Here is a 12,719-nt window from a genome sequence, read left to right as displayed (position 1 = left end):
ATGCTACATCAATAATGTATCCACATGTCAAATCCATTTGGTGATCTCATGTCACACATACACTTTGCCAATGCAACACTGTTGCATGTGAACACCCTCTCCTATGTACAAGCAACACCGCTTTGATGCAGAGTGTAGGTATGGTGTGATTTACTCAGCCTTACTATTAGCAATAGGTAGGAGGTCACGTCAAGGCATGCATGGTGATCTACCAGAGCACATGAGCATGATTGAGTATCATGTTGGCCACAAATTACACTGTAACTTTACTTTGGGGTATGGCCCTTGGATATGAATGGCAAATACTCAATCAAATGGCTCCATCCATGCACATTTCCAAATTTCCTCACAAGCGGATGCCTCCATTGTGGGACATGGCGCTGTTTGACAGTAGGCTGAGTAGTCATAGATGTGGGTGCACTGACCCCATGGCAGTGGTAGTCTGTTGCATCCCTGGGGGAAGCTAATACAATGTCAATGGGTGCTAAGACTAATTTAGCACACAGGGCACCTCTGGTAAGGTGCTCCCTCGTGCTACCACAGTGTTTGTGCACTATGCGTAGTATGATCCTTGAACAGGAAGAACCAACACTTATGTTCACTGTCAACAACACGCATAGTAAACACATGCAAAAACTCTAAATAGGTCAACTCCATTATATACACCCAACACAGCAATTCCTGTATATTATTACATGAATTGCACTTCCCAATACACAAAAAACACACTTTTGACCTATTGCGTGAAAAACAAAAATGATGAATGACTGTTAAGCGTGATATTTCAGCCAAAAATGATGCTTCCCAGCCGACCTGTACCAAAAACTGCGTTGTGCCTTGTCAGGCCTTGTGTGAAATGGACGCATTGACTGGTGGAGTAAAAAAAAATGACGCATCAGCTGAAAATCTGCTGAAAATGACATCTCTCCAGCTCTCTGGAGAGATGTCATTTTCAGCAGATCGTGTAAATCACCCGACTGACTGAAAGAATTAACTACTTGGACTTTTGCCAAACCTCTTTGACTCGTGTCTCTTGTGAGGTCAAACATAAATCGACCCCGTTTTTTGAAAAAGAAGCATAATACACGCGCAGTGATTAATGACTCTTGCGCAGGGCTACATACACTCCTCCGTCCCGAAGAAGACCTGCCGTGACGCTTATTAAAAAATTTTTGCGCCTTACATAGGGTCGAAACGTCGACGCATACTAAGAGTCTACGCAACGTCTCAGTTCAAAAGCCTATTCACATATGAACAGGAGGCGTATGCGATCAATCATATGGACTTTACCAAAAATCGCACTTTCCCAACTATTCCTTTATTTGTTATACTAAGTGTACTAAGTGTATTGTCTGTATTTACTTCTACATGTCACCCCTCTTTCACAATTCTTTCAATTGTACCATTGTAGCCCAATTTATTTGTTACTTCTTAAAATATTGATTGAAACTTTCGCTTGGGTGTTGTTCTTTTCTCTTCCTGAATCATGGATACATGTTACATGTAATGTATTTATATTGTGAACATCCCAAAGCAATTGTATTTCCCAGACAGAACCATTGTAGCCATATAACACAAATACCCAGGTTCTGAGGGACACAGGGTCACCCCATTATTTTTCATAATAAATGAGTTCCAGGCAAGAATTGAGCTGATGTAAATTCCATAGCCCATCCAGACAACTCATATGATGACATACCAGGCAGTGCAGATCTGCTGCAGTGCATTTGTCAGGTACAGATGTGACGGGCCATTACAGAACATATGTTACACATAAAGGGGCTTATTTATAAGCCCCTCACACTGCTGGCATGTCACCTCTTACATTGTCAAAAGAGATGCACTGGCTGCGCAAGGGTCTGATAAATAATCACCATAGTGATGTGCCGATGATCCTCCTTGGCATACCTCTCCTGGGTAGTCAAGCATTAATGAGGCCTGCCATGGTTGACACTGCTTAGCTAACCTGTGAATGTGTCAAAAGCGTATGGCTTCTTGATGTCAAGTATAGCCACGCTGTGCTTTGCACTGGCTTGACTAACTACATACCTTTGAATGCATAGCAAATATGCGATTAGAAGGAGGGTGCTGTCAACCCTCTTTCCTACCCCAGAGAGCCAAAAATGTGACGACCCGCTTACATAAGATCAATTGCTATAGTGGTTAATACTTTTATATTGTAAATCGCTTTTGATTGCACTTGCACTTTAGACAAGGGTCCTAACCGCTCTGCATAGTAACCTCTGACTTGTTTTTGGCACCAAAGCCATGAACTATTTGATAATTGTCTCACCTACGCATTTCTTGTATGCTGTTATTGCCATGTTAACTCCAGCCAATGTCTTAACTGTATTTTCTTTTAATATCTATTCGAATGTCGACTCTTAAGCCAGAGTGTATGAAGCTTGCCTTGAATGGTTGTCATTGTTTTATGTTTTTTTACCAAAATAAAGAGAGTTTGATTGATTGATTGAGTGATTGATTGCATAGCAAATCCCACATTCTGCTTTTGCATGGTCTCATGAAGGTGGGTTTGAGTCCAGAGCCACTGGAACTGTCCTTCCAAATGAGACTCACAAAGTACATACCTGTAGTATGAGAGGCCCAATGTATGTCAGATAGGAGCTCACGCACATGGTACTGTATCCAAGGGTTTGCTAGCCTGAATATGACACATCTCAAACTATACCATATATGTTATTGTTCAATTCTGCAATTTCAAACTTATGGATCCATGGAACTGCCAAGCCAGGTCCTCCCTGGACCAGAAACAAGCAATCCCTCATTTGTTGCTGCTGCACTTTTCACCCTAAGTGAGATGGGTATGCCTAGACATGGGTCCCTTGCTCGCTGTACCACTGAATTCAAGCTAGCCTGGCTGATGAGGGGTGATGCCCTGAAACCAGTTTCAGGATGCTTGTTTTCGGTCCAGGGAGGACCTGGCTTGGCAGTTCGGGCTGGACTGTTCCCATGAGGAGCATGATCAAGACCGATTTGCATGTGGCTTGGTTCTAACTGGAGTGGCATAGTGAGCAAAAGAACAATGGATTTAACCCAGATCTCTTGACTGGGGGGTGAACGTTTGATTTATTCAGCATTCCCTCCATCATTTGTTGCTGCAGCAGTTATACACCCTGGGTAGGCCCTTTTCTTCTCTGCACAGCTCTCTCAACCCCAATTCCCTCTTTTACAGGTGTCCCCCCAGTGAATCCCCCTCCCTGCACAGTCTCTTTTTTTTGTAATGTTATCTTCCCATATTTTGCTATGTTTGCATCTAACTACCTGCTTGCCTTGCTGTTATTGTCCTCCATTGCTGCCTATAATATCTACAATGCTCTATATTTTCATTTACTTACAAAACCATTTGTCTCTTAATTCCAAATCTCCGGCACCCATCTAAATATAACAAGGATGGAGAAAGAGGTGAGATTGAATTCTCCTTGACAGCTCTCCTCCTACACCTACAGGCTGGGTTTTGCAGGAGCTGTTTTGTGTCTAGTCCTTCCCAATGTCTCTGACTGAGTGCAAGGTGAGTTATGTGCCTCTGTTAGTACTGGGATATGGATATGTCTGTATTAAAGTAGGGTGAGAGTTGCTCCTTTGCACAGCTGAGCAGTGTGCATGAGGAGCAGTATACCTGTTTCAGTGTAGCGTGAGGGAAGTAACTTTGTGAATATACAGGGAGTGCAGGGTTAGTGATGTGTACAATGCATGCTGTAAGGGGTGAGTGTCATCAGAAGTGCAGAGAAAAATGGTTGTCTGGATACGTGCAGAATGAATTGTGTGACTGTAGGGTCAGCAGTGTGCATGTGTGAAAATAAGGAAGTGTTCAGTCTGTGCAGGGTGAACAAAGTGTATTTTGAATGCAGGTTGAATAGTGTGTATTTTGAGTGCAGTGTTGGGGTGTACCTTTATGACTATACAATGAGTAGTTGCCTGAATGAGTGCAGTGTGAGTAATGTGAGTGCAGGGTGAGTGCCGTGCATAGGGAGATCAGGGTGAAAGGATTGCTTGTTGGGTGTAGACTGAGTGGTGTGCCTGTGTGAATGTATGGTGAGTCATGTGTCTGTGTCAGTGTAGAATAAGCAGTGTGTCCGATTGTATACAGTGAATGATGTGCCTGATTGCAGAATTTCTTTGTGTTTATGAGTGCATAAGAATGCAGGATAAGCAAAGTGCTTGAATGTAGGGTGAGGGGTGTGCTGTATGAGTGCAGGGTGAGTATGTGCCTGAGTGCAAGCTCTCAACGTGTAACGTGAGTGCAGGATGAGGGGTATACATGTGTAAGTGCACGGTGCAGCACATAAAGCTAGACCTATTGGCAGTGCCAATGCTGGTTAGATAAATGAGCAGGGAAATGTGTTTTCAAGGAACTCTTTAACTTTTAAATGTTTGGGGAGGTGTCCTTTCTAATCTCACTAGAAAGTACTATCATTTTTGTTAGTATCAAACAAAAAATGTGTGCACACAAACAGGTCACTGCCGAACAGATAAAAATAATTAGAGAGAATACTGATTTCAACATTTCATTTCCAGTACTGTCTGCAACACCATCAACTAGGGAGATATGAAGCATTAGGGGAAGAGTTTGTACACAAGTACTGGGAACTGCCTATAATATTTTGTGTTGAAATAGGGAAACTGAGGTTTTTCTCTGCTGTTTAGACTACAAGAATATGTTAAGTGGATCCTTAATGTGCAAGGATCTTTCGCTGAACGGGCCTGTAATGCTTCCAGGGTAAACTCATCTTTCCACTTCAAAGGTTTCCCAGCTGCAGTGATACATCCAGCTTTCAGACTGCTCTCTAACGGGAGTTACCTGCTGAACAGTCAGTGTTGCTGTGGAATGAAACTGAGGGTTGTCTATCTGGTGACGGTTTCTTCCATTGTTACTTGTTGAACACAAGTACTCTTTCCGCCGGCCTGTACAGTTAGGGAGGATACTCTTTGGCCTTCAATTAATCTTATCAATGAGAGTTTTGATGCCCTGAGTAAACTGAAACCCTTACTGTTTCATAAAGATGTGGCCTTAACTTCTGCTAAGGAGAAATTTGATCTTCAGGTTGCAAGGTCCTCTTCAGAGATAGAGGCGCTACTCCGCAATAACTTCCCACGACATTTTGGAGAGCTGGTAAATCGTAGTTTTAACATGTCTAGTACAAAGGGAATAGCAATTTTTTTTCCAAAGTATAGGCTCTGGTTTGGTTAGCACCTTCCAGAAGTTTTTGAAGTCATTCCATCTTTTATACACTTCGTGCTTGGAAGCATCTTTGGAGGTCTTCCGCTGGCCCTGTTCCTGATTGCTGGGACTGTAATTTAAACTTTTCTGCTTCGCAATGGACGTCCCATTTTGAGATCAAATGGAGCTAGCAGTACCACATGTGCTACTGTGCCGTGAGCATATGGTGCATTGCTTTGCGCTAACCCTTGCTTAGAGAACTGAATGAGCAATGGGACTTATCATTTGGTATGTGTGGTTTAACTGTGTACAGCCCATGTTCTGCTATTTGTTGTGCACTTTTGAGTGTGCCTTAGATTTATGTCTGGGATTGCAACTGCTTGAGCTTTCAGACAAAAATGTGCTGATGGTCCCCTTAAAGGCCCATGTGTATAGCTGTCGACTGTGTGTTCCGTTGCTCCTAGCTGCCTTCTACGAGCCTTCCTGGGATGCATCAGCTCCTGGAGAATTGGATCTTGGCCCTGGTTCAGTGGGACTACCCATGGCTGTAGTCACGCCCTCGGCAGCTGCTGTGAAGGTTGGATGGGAACACATTTGCTCTATAAACCTGCTCGGAGGTGTGCTTCTGGGATCATTGTCTGCAGATGCTGGGTTGAGAAATGTTTTGTTTACCATTCGGGAAACACAAACTTTCGGCTATTTAGTTTGGTGGGCACTTTTAATTGGACCTGTTTTAAACATCCTAACTTTTTTTATTTGTTTTTCATTTTTACTTTTAATTCAGCTTTCGTTGAGCTTTCGGTTTCTAAATCACATGATCGTCATTTTTAATAGTTTTTAGCTTCATTATAAACGTGAATTTAAAGGTTCCTTTTTACACTTACATATGCTAATGCATTTTGAGACATTGCTTTCTTCAGATAGCCTAGTTGTCGACTTTTATTTGAAGAGTGTGTGTCATGTGTCCCGGTTCGGTCTAGAGGAAAAACACTGGCATTATATATACACACGGGTTTCTCCTAAGTTGCCTTCACTTGACATACATTTGCGACCAAGACAGTGCAGATTAGTTTCCATAAAACTATACTTGCTTACAAAATCAACTTCGCAAGAACACGATCATACCTTCAACATAACGTACAAGGTCTATACATATATTGTGCAAATTTGATTGTTTATTTCCATCCATGTGGCAACACAGCTATCTATAGTACAAAAGCAATGGCAGCCTGACTAGAATCTCAACCCAATACAAGAATGCTTTCTGTTATAAATAAACAACTATTCCGGGTTTAGGCAGAAGAGCACTTGCTGTCATTTGCAAGGTTGCTGCACGCTGAAACCTCAGCCCAGCTGGTAGTTGATTCCTCGATGAGGGATCTCCAACTTGTGACCACGACGGGGCCCTTTATTCTTTCACTTCAGGTAATGGAGTTAGGTCATCGAATGGGGGATTCTTGGCGAACACATACATAAACCCTAGGCATTTAGGACAGGGAATGCATAGAGGAATTATGATTGCTATATATATATATATATATATATATATATATATATATATATATATATACACGTGCTCACTCCTTCTCCTAATAAAGTTTTGGAAAAGCACTCACAGGGGTCTTTATCTTTTTCCGATATTTTAATTCATGCAGCCAACAGTTAACATGACGCATTTCGGCTTCTGCCTTTCTCCAATGTTACTATGTTTCGCGCCCAACAAAGGCATTTAAAATCATCAACATAAAGTCACATGATGCAAGTGAAAGTGAAAATCAACATAGGACAATAATTCCTCTCTTCTCTCACAGGCGCCATCTTAAAGCATGAGTAAAGTTGCTAAATCCAAATGTCTAATGCTATATCAGTCCTCTGATGCAAATAAAATAAAATGGATTCAGTAATTCCATTTATCATATCGCAAAATGAAATATAGACATTCTCGTTATTAAAACAGGATAGAGCTAACTCAAATGTTATTATGCCGTGTATCGGCATTTACATGCGACTAGATAGGTCCCAACCTTAGAACCACAACTATGGTGCACATGTGAGTTATAATCATGCCGTGTATCGGCTAAGTCCTTTCTATGATTACTCAATTTCATACATCAAAGACCAATAAATCAATAGATTGAAAAATTACATGACATGTTACAAAAATATCTGTCTCAAAATCCACACGGAGAACCATAAAATTCATAATTTTCCTTTTTACACATAAATTACATATTTAATCGCCCAGGTGTATAGCTAACTCTACTCCTATATTAATTCCCTTTGGAATCTTCGTCTCTAGGTCGATAATATATCCGGATTCAAGTCTGCGTAATTTTCTGATCCTGTCTCCACCTCTTATTCTAGTGGGAATCATATCTAGACCATAATATCATAACAGTTCCCTGTCACTGCCATGTTTCTCTGCATAGTGTCTTGCGACTGGATAAGTGGCGATATAATAAGTTGAGAGATGAGATATAATAAGAATATGGTTTCTGGTTTGCATTTGGGTATAGTTAATAGTTTTTGTAGTTTCTGACTAGTGAATAATAAAAAAGGTAGATATACTAAAATATATGGTAGTAAATGTACTAATTATTGTCTGTTGTTATGGAATAGAAGTAGTTGGGGAGTGCTTCTTTAGAAGAGATGTTTTATAAATGTGTGAGATAAAAAAATGTAAATGTGCGGTATATTTTCTGTATGACTTTGTTGACATTAGAGAACTACATGTGATTATAAGTGATACTATTTGTCAGGCTGTGTCGCTGTGGCGGATATATGTAGGTGTTGAAGTGGTTCGTGTTTTACTGATGGTGAGCTTCACTATCCCTTTTGAGACACTCGTCAATTTATTCATTCCATTTAATATCTTTAATATAGATACAGTAAAGGGACTGTATATCAAAAGTTTGGGAATTAGAACTTTGTTTACTCTCCCCATGCCCTGCTATACACTCTACAGAATGTTTAAGCGACTTTCGTAACATATAGATGTCTAGCTAGTAAAGGTGGTGTAGTTCGACTGGGCCCATTTATAAACCGTGCTATGGGATGGTTTATGTTTTACCCGCCAATTTGCATGTTTGAATACTTTTTGCTGATAAGTGTTCCGGCAGACACTTGTTAAAATTAACATTGTATATGGGTATAGTGGCGCTACTAGGAATGGGGGGGTTTCTGTTTGATTTCGTACTCTTAAGCACAAGCGGGGGTGGGTGTGGGGGAGGTAGTTATGCTGCTGTTTGAAACACAGAATATAGTAACGTGGAGATGTGGAGGTACTAAAGGTGATGTAGTACCACTGGGAGCACTTATAAAGTGCCCTATGGCATGGTATATGTTTTACTCGCAAATTTGCATGTTTTAATATGCTTTGCTTATGAGCGTTTCAGAAAGTGGGTTGCTCTAAAGGTGGGGGGGCAAAGCTCTTAAAGGGGTGTTGGCTATGCAAGTTGGGCCGTGGTCTAAATCAAGATAAGTATCATTGAGTGCTTTAGAAAATCCTCTCCAATTATCCTACGTTTGGAAAAAACATTCTTTAAAGGATTTCCCTTTCTTCTACAACGTGGGTAACATAGCGTGATGTCTCCAGTTCTCAGTAGTGAGTAAAATAAGCATGCATACATCGATGTGCATGCTCTCACTGCAGTGCAATAAAAAAAAAATAATATTGACTATGTTTGCGAGGGCCGAAAATAAAATTGACTATGTTTGCGAGGGCTGAAAATAGAGCCTGATAGAGACCCTTTTGGAGGCTCCTTGAAAATAAGTGCTGGTCCTCAGACCCGGCCCAATTAAAGCCCAGCATTCATCTATCCTAAGCACTGCTCCATCCAACCATCTTTTAATTGATGCGTACATTCCTACTTATATACATACATCTGTTCCTGCACTTATCTTAAGCATCTATGAGTGCACTCGCCTATTGTAAGCACTGTGTCATTCATGCAGCCATACGCCTATATATCCATAGATACATCTGTCCCATAGCCAATCCTAAGCATATATCAGTCCACCAGTCTATCGTAAGTACTGGTCCCTGTATTCATTTATCCTTCCATTCATACATTGATACATCCATCTATGTATATATGGATTGATGCATTTGGCCATGCATCCACTCGCCTTTTATTCAACTATACGTTCTTATTTTCGGGCATCGTCCGCCCCCGATCCTAAATAGGACGTATTATACTCATCCATCCAACCTGATAGGGGTTGAAAAGGTTTGCGAAAAGCATTGACCGGCAGATTATTTTATAAAGAATAACAAAGCTTTGAGTTGCTCTTTGTGGAGCATACTTCACCATCCTTCTCTGGTGGTGTTTTAAAGAAAGGTACATATAGCGAAAGAAATGTTAAGGAGCTTTTAAGTGTAAGACGTTAATTTAGAAACATAACGTTTTGTCGAGTTGTATATAGGTACACTGTTTAAAAGTGGCCGTGACTGACAGATACTGAATACCTGTATTTCTTACATTTGAGAAAGTATACCAGAGAGGTAATTTGGTGTGGTGAGAACCTTGATTTCTATATTTCCATGTGAAGTACAGTATAGGAATATAAAAGTAAGTAGAAAGCTTTTATGTTCATATTAAAGAGGGGGGGAGAGAACTAAGTGAGGCAGGCAAAGCGTGTGTTTTCGTAGCCCTAAAACAAGAGAATGTGTAAGGTCAGCGCAGGTTCGTGCTGGAGTTGCTTACTTGTGGTCGTTTGAAGAGGCGCAACCAGAGCGAAATTTCAGGGGAGACTAATTTTTTCAGCAATAGGCAGAGTGGGGATGTAGGGGCTGTAAAAAGAGGTGAAAAAGAACAGATTCTTCTTTACCGAAAAATGATCTTTTGAAAACCTGTGAAGTACTCGGGTACGGCTGTGTGTGCGCTCGGGAAGCTGTTTGAGAGAGTCCGGGGCAATGGGCGATGCGCGCCTGGTCGTGTGTTTGCTAATTACCCCCACGATTATGTTGCTCCTGCGTTGCAAAAAGAGAAGGGAAAATCTGAGAGAAAAAGTGTCTTTTTAAAGGATTTCCCTTCTCCTACAATGAGAGTCACCTGGCATGATGGCTGCACTTCTAAGTAGTGAGTAATATGCATGCTCTCACAGTCTCACTGCAGTGCAATAAAGAGAAAAAAAAGAGATGAGGTTTGCGAGGCCCGAAAGTAGACCCCCATAAAGACCTGTTTCGAGGCCACCTAAAATAAAGTGCGGTTGCTCAGACACCCACAGACAACCCCCCCCACACTTAAAACTGGGGGGGCAGAGTTATGTTTGGAAAGTTGTATATAAAATTGTAGGGTAATAATGGTCATTTTTGTGTGTGCAGTTACATATAAATTCTAACGGTGTTTGTAAATAATTAAATAAATACATGCTGTATGTTCTATGGCACTACTTGTCATGTTAGTGCTGCTCTGTCGTGTTCAAGCACGTTGCAGCACTGGGTGTGGAAGTCGTTAGTGGAAGTTTTGTAATTGTATGTTATAATTTTAACATAGTGAACAAATGTGAAAAATAATTGAATCTATTTTTTTTCAGAAAATTATTTTGTTTGGATTAAAATTTGGAAATGCCAAGAAGAAGTAAAAAAAAAAAGAAAAGAGAAGAAAAATATATATTTGTGCAAAAGGCAAAAGTTTGTATTTGGAAAAAATGGGAGTAGTACAGAAAAACTTTGTTCTACTATAATTACAAGATGAAAAAAGGATCACACAAGAGGAAAAATAGGAATTTTTCAAGTAAGGTGAAGCAGAGTTCAGTTTCAAATACCAGGAAAAGGAAAGATGATAAAGAAATAGTATCTGTTACTTGGAGACAAAAGGAGTTTCATGAAAATCGTCAGAGACTTTTTCGATCTAGAGTGATTCAGAATTCAATGAAAGAATGCTTCAAATATAAAAGGAATGTTTTTGAATTGAAAGAGAAACAGCGTATTGAAACTATAGTGGTTAGTGCTTTCAATTTAAAACAGAAGTTATTCATTGTGATTTTGAAGAGAAAGTATTAAACAGAACGTTAAGTTGTTACAAGGACTAGATCTATGTCACATAAGAAAATATACTGAGAAGTATGGGCATTCTCTAGCTTGTCTTTGAAGAAAAGTTTGTAAAAGTGTTTTTTATCAGTTGAGGATGTTAGCAGTATGTTATTCAGAAATGCGGACGTTTGTGAGGAAAGCGTACTATGTAAAAAGTTCTGCATTATTTTTAAGTGAACTGAGTACAAGCCTTTTATATGCTTCTTTATTAGTTGTTCAAAAAAAGTGTGATGATATTGAAATGCGATATTTTGGTTCAGAGGAGCAGTTCATAGAACGTGAAAGTTTGACAATTACAGATGTTGGAGGATATGGAAAAGTGATTAGCACTGATCAGTTTGAAGAAGAAATTGGAAAGTTTAATGTAGTGTGGTGTGAAATACGAGACTATGTTTGTGTTTGTTGTCGACGTACTGATTATAAAAGTCAAAGTAGGAATGTTGATTTGTATTTGAAAAATGAAAAGGAGAACAATGGTAAGTGGGTAGAATTTACAATTTACTTGTTGGTGGAAGGTCAATTTAAGTTAGGTAGTGAGCAACGTATATGTAAATATTGTTATAACAAATTAGAATAGAACAAAATGCCTTTTAGAGCAGTACATAATAACTTAGAATTAGTAGCTATTCCGGAGGAACTGGCAGAATTGAATACATATAAGTCTGTTCTAATTCAATGTGTTAATTCTTTTCAAACTATAATTCGGATGGAGCCTAAAACATGTAAACTGTCACCAACAGACTTGGAGTGAAAGAGGAAAATTAGGCAGTAGTCATTCTAGTAAATGTTGTAGTAACAAAAAGTCGGAAAATATGGAAAGATTTTGTGGGTGTTAATAAAGTTGAAAAGGCTACCTTGTATCTTATAGATAACAATATTTATTACAAAACTGTAAATGTGGTGAACAGGTAATAAGTTTAGAAGATGAATCTTGTTGATCGATATTATGAAGCTGCAATCGGTACAGGTGGATCATTATACCGTCCACCTTCTCCTGTAGGAAACAGCTGTGGAAAATAATGACCTTCCAAGGTTTTCTCCCATACACTTATTGGAGTTCCCTGTGCTTTTTTCATTTCAAATAACTCAATGCTGCTTCCTATTACTTCTTTTGAATGCAAAGGACATATTGTGTAATGTTCATATATATCTTCAGTCCTTGACTTGTCCACTTTCTCTATTTGACCACTTGAAATTTCAGATTATAGTCTGAAGATCCTAGATTTCGACAGTGCATTTTATACATATTTCACCTTTTTGTTTGAAAGTGATCTGTCTTCTTTGTTGTATGCAGTGATCCACATACTTAAAACTAAAGTTCATCAATAAGTTCTTTCTGCGAAAGAATTTGTGGAGAAACTTCAAGAAAGAGATGAAAATTTAGAAGGACACTTAATCAATTTGATGGCATGTCAGCGTGGAACAAATGAGTATTGGAATTGTCGTCATGAAGAACTCAAGTGTATGTTACGGAACGTAGGTACAAGAACATGGTTTGTCTCA

This window comes from Triturus cristatus, chromosome 9 (assembly GCF_964204655.1).
Source record: "Triturus cristatus chromosome 9, aTriCri1.1, whole genome shotgun sequence".
Lineage (NCBI taxonomy): Eukaryota > Metazoa > Chordata > Amphibia > Caudata > Salamandridae > Triturus > Triturus cristatus.
Note: the sequence above shows the minus strand (reverse complement) of the source record.